Genomic DNA, 9216 nt, shown 5'->3' with positions numbered 1-9216 from the left:
TAATTCATACAATAATCATTATATTGTACAAACGTACTTGTACAAAATTCTACAACTTTTACTTCTACTGCTGTTATTGGCCATTACCACAACTCCCATCAGATTGTGCCCCTTGTAAGAGTGTTTATATCATGAAGTTTATATTAGGTCCATTGTATTCTTTATTATTCTTTACAAATTGGTGCCGTCTCTTCCTGTTTCAACAGTACATGATATCTGTCCACACTTCATAGTCTGCCTTTCTTTCTATGGTGATTTTACTGAACACATCTGTCTTAGAAGCAAGAGAATGGAAATGCTAGTTTAACTTTTCAAGTGCTACAAATCAGATCTTCAATGAATTTGGGCAAATCAGATCACTTACCACAGGTCACTGTGAGCAGTCCCCCCCGGAGGGAGGGGGGGGGGGGTAGAGCGCAGTCTCGTGGGTACCCCCCGGCCTGCGAGGGGCAATAGGGGTATGTGACGAGTGGGGCAGGGCCGAGAGCCGTGGGAATGGGGCGAGGCCTGTGGAGTGATTGGAAATGAGCGACACCTGCTCGACCCACCGGTCTCGAGTCCCACGGAGGAGATGGAAGTATATAAAACAGGAGCGACGACAGTGAATGACTAGAGAGGACCAGGCCTGGATTTTATTTTGTGTTTGCTTTTTATTTGTGCGCGTCAGTGGTCCGCGAGGGGCTGTCGCGCTGTTTTGTGTTTATTTTGTCATTAAATTTCATTTTGATTGTCTGCCGGTTCCGGCCTCCTCCTTCCCGATGATTTTGAAGTTTTTATTGTTACAGATATGTTAAAGGGTCAAAAAAAGAAAAGATAGTCAGACTTCACTTCACACAGTCAAAAATGACCGACATAGGAAATGAATGGGAAAAACGAAAAAAAGTGAAAACTCAGTGAATCTTTTGGTGGTACAAACTACGAATAAACCACTGGTCAGAAAAATAGACACACGCGCACGCACGCACGCACACACACACACACACACACACACACACACACACACACACACACACACACACACACACACACACATGTATAAACAGAAATAAACTGGTAAGACTGCAACAGAGCACATTTTGAAAATATGTGAAATAATTTATTTAATTACATTTAATAAAATATCAATTAATTACAAAATGTTTGTATAAAGTGTTTTAAATGATCACTATCCATTCTTAATTTTGTTAGATTTTTTTTCATTACCAACTACTGAGTAACAAAAATGCTTTCTATGTTTTCTTTTTGAACAAGATTTTAATGTTTGACTGTAATCATAATGTAAAACCTGATACTAATCTAACCAAAAATATCTAAACCTTCTAAATATATATCTAATTGCAAAACCTAAAAAAATAATATATATATATATATATATATATATATATATATATATATATATATATATATATATATATATATATATATATATATATATATATATATATATATTAATTCAAATAAAAAAAAAATAACTTTTTCAAATTTTATAAATATTGCATAGTATCATAAAATTCCATTAAAATCATAAATAATAATAAAAATATATTATTGAACAAAAACGTATTACATTGATTTTCCTGAAAAAAAAAGACGAAGTTACATTTCAAGGCTTCGGTCACTTTTGACCACGAAGGAGGCAAGTGTGACTAAACGAAGAGGGCCAGATTAATTGAATATATAGTATGTTAATATATAGCATTTTGTAAGTCTCCCAACCAAGATTTTTTTTTTTTTTTTTTAATCTTGTTACTTGAAGGGCACTGAAGGACAATACATGAAACCCTTGTGTCTATGACCAAGAAGTTCTGCATAGATGCCCAGAATAAAGTAATTATCAGATTCATGCATTTGGCATATGCTTTAGTATCAGTGTATCGAATAAATCATTTGGAATCAAGCTCATTACTTTGGCTTAGCTAGTTGGCTTTTGCCAGGAGTCACAGCTCAAATTAGCTTTGAAGAAGCAACAAGTGGCCTATTATAAAGAAAAATATATATTTACCAATCGGAGTGTTTTGGAGGTAATATAACTCAGGGTTTTCATTCTCTCATGTCCAGTTTCTCACTGTGTTTCTGGAAGGAATACATTTATGTATGCTGCTCTGGGTCCTGCTGATTCCCACCTCAACAGAAAGATGTGTCACATTCCAGCATCTGGTTTTCATAGCCAATACAGTATGTTTTCGAAGTGCAATAAAGTAACACCTCTTTAAAATGAAACAGGATTGGTCTGAACAGTTTTTTGTTGAGGACAGAACAAAAAACATATTTTTCTCTGAAGCAAAGAGGCTGTCCAGCCCACAAGAGAACAGTGGAGAAAACAGCCAACTCATTGGAAGGTGCACATCTTCACACTTTCACATGTGGGACTGCTACATACAACAAAATGGCCTGGATCACTTTATTTCTGCATCTTCTTGCATCATCAGCTGTGGTGAGTGTTGTAAACATCTCCTTTCAGTCATCTGTAATTCATGTTAATATATATTAAAAAATCTTAAAAAGTGTTTATTTAGATTCTTGTAATATTTACTAGAATGCATTTCATTTTTATTACTTTTTAAAGATAATTATATAATTTAATTTCATGTTAAATAAGGCAATAAATCTTTTTTTTTATTAACTTGTGAATATGTAATAATGTGTGGTATATTTTGTTTTTCTTAACAGAATACCTGCAGTATTTATTGCAATGATCCTGCTATCTTGACTGGGGAGTCTGAGGACGTCTCTCTTCAAGGCCAAAAAGAGCATTATCACAGAGACGCAGACAAAGACAAATGCACTATGCCATGTGAAATGACTGCAAAGCTAATGCTTGATGAGAAACATTCCTTGTGCAGTAGGTATTTCATTTTTTTGTTTTTGCATACAGTGTGATATTCTTCAATAATTTACACATTCTTTACATTTACTCTTTGTCACTCTTTTAAAGGGGTCATATGATGCTTTTATAAAGATAATTATTTGATGTATTTGGTGTAACAGAATATGTTGACATGCTTTAATGTTCAAAAAACACATTATTTTTCAAATACTGTACATTGTCCTCTATTCCCCGCCTCTTTCAAACACATCGTTTTCTTCTGACAAGCGTAGTCTGCTCTGATTGGCCAGGTGACCCAGTGCATTGTGATTGGTCGAACACCGCAAGTACTCATCAGAAATGTAATGCCCCTTTCCATAATCACGAGCTTCATCTTTCAAAATAAATGTAAAGATGGTTCCATTTTTGTCCTTAGTTTTACCATCAGTTCAAGTCCAAAAATGCAACAAAGTCACGTAGCAGACACAGTGATACAGCTTGTATGTGTTTGCAGAACACAAGCCACGGACTGTTAAGACAGCTGACTCCACTGTGGTGTCTCTCTCTCCTTCTCTCTCTCACACACATACACACATGCACGAGCACACCACACACACAACCACGTGATGCGCAAAACTCCGCATTTGAACATTCAATAGCAAATACTTATACTAATAACAAACCATACTTCCAGTATCTGATTCAGAAGCGGTTCACGAAACGGTCATTCATAAAATGCATTGCTGTTCTGTTGTAAGTAATCTTAAAGATTCCTAAATGCATCTACTTTCGGAAGGCCAAATAAAGTGCTTTTGCTTTCGTCTAGATACACACAGCGTCTCTCTGACATGGCAGCTTCAGCACTAACGGCAGTTACTGAAACCACACCTTCTTTCTTTGCATGAACATTTGGCAGGCATTATGCAAATATTTCCACATAGTGACACAGACATGTGTTTGAATGGGCCGTTTTAGGATGGCATGGTTGACTCTTAATTTTGGTAAAAGATATCTCTATGAACAGCAGAAAGCTTTGGAATTTCTCTCAAGTCAGGTATTTAAAAAATGTCCAAACTTCCAAACTGCATATCCTCTTCTGCATTTTTAAACATATTGCTTTGAATGCTTTCAAATTCTTTTTCTAGATAATCGAGCTCATGGCCAAAGTAAACACACTCAGTTCAGATGTGCAGAGAAGCAACAGTGACATCTTTTCCGTGAAGCCCATGGAGTCCCACGGTGAGATGATTAATGCTTTCAAACTTTCAGCAAAATATTTATCATCTACACCAGTGGTTCCCAAACTTTTCCATTCCACGACCCACCTAGACAAGTGTAATATATTTCACGACCCACCAAAATATTAAAAAAAAAAAAAAAAACAACGAGTGAAATTACTTTAAACCTAATCTTACTTAAAATTTTTATGACAGAAATTAAGTATTTAAGAAAAATAACCATTTTATTTTAGAGTACAACTGAAAATTTCACTACAAATTTACAAGTTTTAATTTTTGTTTACTGGCGTTAAAATATGTAGTGTCCATAAAAACGTGAAGCAGGCTCACTCCAGTGAAGTGTGATCTGCGCTGCTGTGTTTTGTTGCATTCATGATCCTTCCGTGTGTGTCGGCGAGAACGGAGCACAATCCAACACTTTTTTAGAAAAGCATAAGAAGCAAAGCAGAACTATCTAAAACAGTTTGGAGATTAAAATAATTGTGAAATAGGTAAAAAAAGACCGATTGAACCTTTTAATGACATTGCTCTGAGACCTTCAAAACACGCAACGCACACGGACTTAATTGCAATTTGAAAATCACACTAAGGATATTGCAGTTCATTATTAATGTTGGTGGGCTATATCGTTGTGATGAGTGGGTTCCCAGTTCCCGCCTCCTTCTTCCTGTGATTGTGAAGATTTTAATGTTTTACACTGGTGCCGAAGCCAGGGAGGAAGGAGGGGCGCGCTGCCGAAGATCCTTCGCCGCTGGGGTGAATCCGCAGTGCCATCGAGCAGGGCGAAGGAGTCTGCCGCCGAGGGTGCTCGATGTGGTGGGCTGGAGTGAGTTGCCGGGGGGGGGGGGGGGCGAACTCACTCCAGCCCACCGCCTCGATGACTCCTTCGTGGAAAGAGGTGGGAACCGGCGGACAATCAAACAAAGTTTTAATAACCAAATAAACACAAAACAGCGCGACAGCCCCTCTCGGATGACTGCCGTGCACAAATAAAAAACAAACACAAAATAAAACCCAGGCCTGGTCCTCTCTCGTCCTTCACTGTCATCGCTCCTCTTTTGTATCTTTCCGATCTCCTCCGTGGTTCTTGAGACCGGTGAGTGTTGCTCATTTCCCAATCACTCCACCGGCCTAGCTCTGTTCCCATGGCACTAGGCCCCGCCCCACTCGTCACATTCGTGCAGCCCTAGACTGAACTGTGTTAGTGTCTGTGTGTCATTGAAACGCAAAATTAGCTGCAGCCAAGTGACTTTGTGCGACCCACCTTGTTCCATTCCGTGACCCACGAGTGGGTCGCGACCCACAGTTTGAAAACCCCTGATCTACACATCTTCATAGTGAATTCCCTTTCATTCCACAGGGAGAGACTGTAGTGACATCCAAGAGACACTAGGTGTCGTGTCTCCAAAAATCCCTAGTGGAATTTATATAATTCAGCCAGAAAACTTTCCTTTGAGGAAAGTACCTTCTTTTAGTTTTGTTTAAACATTTCCAACCAGTTATTTTAATCTAAAAGCCAATCAAACATTCAGCATCTTAAACTGGCCATCTAACAGGTGTTCTGTGAGATGGATTACATGAAGGGTGGATGGACAGTAAAACAGAGACGGACGGTCTCACTGACTTCAAACGAATGTGGTCACAGTACTTGGATGGATTTGGACACTTACCGGGTACAATAAATCAGTTAATAGGATAGTTCACTGAAAAATGGAATTCTGTCATAATTTACTCACCCTCTTGTTGTTCCAAACTTGAATGAGTTTCTTTTTTTGGTTGAACAGAAAATAATATATTTTGAAGAATGTATGTAACCAACCAAACAGGTGCTAGTAACGTCTCGGTTATGTATGGTAACCCTCATTCCCTGAAGGAGGGAATGGAGACGTCACGTCGATGACCAACAGAATTGGTATATCGCTTCGATAGACCAATCTACTTCAAGTTTAAACTAAACAAGCCAATGCACATTGGCATTCAATTATTGCATCCAGCTGCTGCTGATCACAGTGTGAGTATAATAAGGCAGCAGGTGCAATGCATACCAGGTTTTCACTGTTTTTTTTTCCCTTTCAGTCGCTCACTCTCGATGTCACGTCGATGACCGACGAAATTTGGATCCCTACCAAAGCACCACGGGTGCTGCCCCTTCCAGTGCCCTGTGCAAGCCGCCTGTGCCCCTATTATGTGTAGGCTGGGGCTCGAAACAAGTAGTTCCACTCACCATTGTCAAAGCACTACCTCACTAGGTGAGACTGGATAACACTGGGAAAACATACCTTGTTTTCATGCCCATCCTTCCAGAAGGAGTTTTTGGGAGCAAATACACATATAGCATCCTTTTAAGTGTATATGGAGAAATTTAAGGTGATTAAAACCCTCTTGGAAAGGCAGAAGTCTGCTGGGGAAACACAGGCTCTAAGGCTATACCATGAACTATACACATACGACTACTTAGGTCTCAATATGGAACCCAGCCTTCCATGGTTCTCAAGGATTCATCATGAAGTCCTGGTGCCGGACATTCCGCCATGTCCAGCTGCCTAGGGTGATTGAGGATCTCAACAGTGTCTACAGTACGGACACTCTGGAGCAGTTTAAACAAGCCAACACTAACCGAGGTCTCTCAGCGCCACTACCCATTTGAGGTGAGAACACGAGAGAATACCGGCTCTACACGAAGGCTGTAGAACCTAGCGAATGTGTTAGGGGTCACCCAGCCCACAGCTCTACAAATATCTGTCAGCAAGGCACCACAAGCCAGCGCCCTGGAGGATGCAACACTTCTAGTTGCGTGAGCTCGCAACCTGGATGGGCAGGGCACACCCTGTGCCTGATAAGCCAGGGTTATGGCATCCACAATCCAGTGGGCCATCCTCTGCTTAGAGACGGCATTCCCCTTCTGCCAGCCTCCATAACAGACAAAGAGCTGGTCTGAGGTCCTGAAGTTTTGTGTCCGCTCTACGTAGTATCTCAGTGCTCGGACAGGACAGAGCAAAGCCAGGGATGGGTCTGCCTCCTCCAGGGGCAGAGCTTGCAGGTTCACCACTTGGTCTTTGAAGGGTGTAGTGGGAACCTTGAAGATCACCACTTGACGAACAGGTTCCACTTCAAGGAATAAGCGTGTCTTGTAAACGGTGCTCTTGCCGAAGTGATTGTGTCCACTACCTCCTGGGGTAGGTCACCTAGAACCTCTGCGTCCCATCCAGGGTCCAGACATGAAGTTTCCAAAGGTCCGGACACGGGTGCCAAACGTTGCCCCGTCTCTGAGTCAATAGATCCATCCTCAGAGGAAATCGGCCAAGGAGGGGCTGTCGCGAGGAGCACTAGTTCGGAAGACTAGCCACTAGCGGAACCACAGCCATACCCACGGTGGGGCAGCGAGGTGGAACCCAGGGACCCAACTCAGGCAACTTTTGAGCAGGCCGGAGTGTGGTGTGAGTGTGGGGTGCAGGGCTCACCTGGTTCCACAGGTTGGCATAGGGTGCGTGAGTCTGGTCTCCAGAGGGTTGGTCCCCTGCGAGGTTTGCCACCACTGTAATCCTCAAACCACCCGTGCTACAGACGGTAGTGGTTCTCGTCTGTTGGCTGCCAGAACGAGCCCCAGATCATGGCAGCAGTAACGGGACTCCACCCCTCTGAAGGTAGCAGAGCCTGGTTCGCAGCTCCAAGATGATCATCTTCCCACAGTGGGAACAGGACTCATCCACGAAGGCCAACTCAGCGTGCTCGACGCCCAGACACCTGAGGCAATGATCGTGACCATCACCCATTGCCAGGTAATGACTGCACCCAGAAACACACGGGTGAAACGGCATCCTTATAAGGATGATCCGTCGTCTTTACAATGACGCACCCATGAAGCTCTTTTAGAGAAATTTAGTCAGTGTCCACTAGCAACTGTTTGGTTACCAACATTCTTCAAAATATATTCAATAGAGGAAAGCAACACATACAGGTTTGGAATAATATGAACAAGAATCAATAAATAGTAAAAAAAAAATATTTATGGGAGAAAAATCCCTTCTAAATTAGATAATGTCTTAAATATGAATTAAAAGGTATTGGCTTTATCTGTTTCTCTGAAGGTGAACACTGGTTGGTTTTGAGAAAAATCTTCAATATTGTGAATCAGAGAAACACACGTTTCGAGCTGCATGTGTCTCTGGTCTCACAAGATGACACCACCACCTATGCTTCATATGACAATTTCTGGCTTGAAGATGAAACCAAAATCTTTGCAATACACCTTGGCAGATATGCTGGTTGTGCAGGTCAGCCAATAGCAAATATCATTCCCATAACACCACTTATTCCTTCAAAATTAGTATGGAAAATGCAAATAATGTCCACATATTCCATTTGGGCCTGCTGATGATTAAAGGGATAGTCACCCAATAATGAAAATTCTGTCATTATTTACGTACCGGAAGCGTCTGTATATTTTTGTTTGAAAAGGGCAAAAAAACAAAATGCAAGTCCTACTCAATTTCGAAATTTTCAACATGATTACAAATATAGTGCTCCTCTTCCTCTGCTTGCAAACAGTGCAACGCTTCCGCTATGGTTTGTGCTCTCACGTCAACACAACACGTACGCGTCTTTGGTGATTGAAACAATTTGAAGGTGAGTAATTAATGACAGAATTTTCATCTTTGGGTGAACTATCCCTATAATTTACGAGTTGCACAGTATAGAAATCTACTGACAATCCATATTAAATATGTCAATACGATTTCGCTTTCTGTAGGTGATGCTTTTCGAGGGTATGACCAAGAGCAGAATCAAGACTCGGTCCCTTTCAGTACCTTTGATGTTGACAATGATGGTTGTTCTCCATTCTGCAATTTTGCTGATAAAGCTGTTGAGAGCTGCAGTGTGAACCAAAACAACACAGGATGGTGGTTTAACCAGTGTGGCATGGCAAATTTGAATTGCTCACCATTAGACCAAGATCTCTCCACCCAGTCAAATATTCATTGGGACACCTGGACCAGAAAAAGCACGCTTGTCAAAATCAAATCAGTGACTATGAAGATCAGAATAGTTGAGATTTCGAATTCAAAATAAATCCCTGACGCTACTGAAGATTTTGTATTAAAATGGAACAATTTGGAATCACTAAAAATGTGCACTTCTGCCTTGTGAGCTTTACTAAAAAAGCAAGTTTTA

General features: G+C 40.9%; 1 long non-coding RNA gene across 1 annotated transcript; it reads left to right on the top strand.

The window, feature by feature from the left end:
* The first annotated feature begins 3949 nt into the window (after positions 1–3949).
* LOC132130765 (uncharacterized) lies at positions 3950–8433 on the top strand. The gene is made up of 3 exons (XR_009428772.1): positions 3950–4045; positions 5405–5717; positions 8133–8433. It is a non-coding gene; the product is annotated as an uncharacterized LOC132130765 (long non-coding RNA).
* The last annotated feature ends 783 nt before the right edge of the window (positions 8434–9216 follow it).

Source organism: Carassius carassius, chromosome 47, assembly GCF_963082965.1.
Source record: "Carassius carassius chromosome 47, fCarCar2.1, whole genome shotgun sequence".
Lineage (NCBI taxonomy): Eukaryota > Metazoa > Chordata > Actinopteri > Cypriniformes > Cyprinidae > Carassius > Carassius carassius.
Note: the sequence above shows the minus strand (reverse complement) of the source record. Positions and strands in the feature narration are given on the sequence as shown.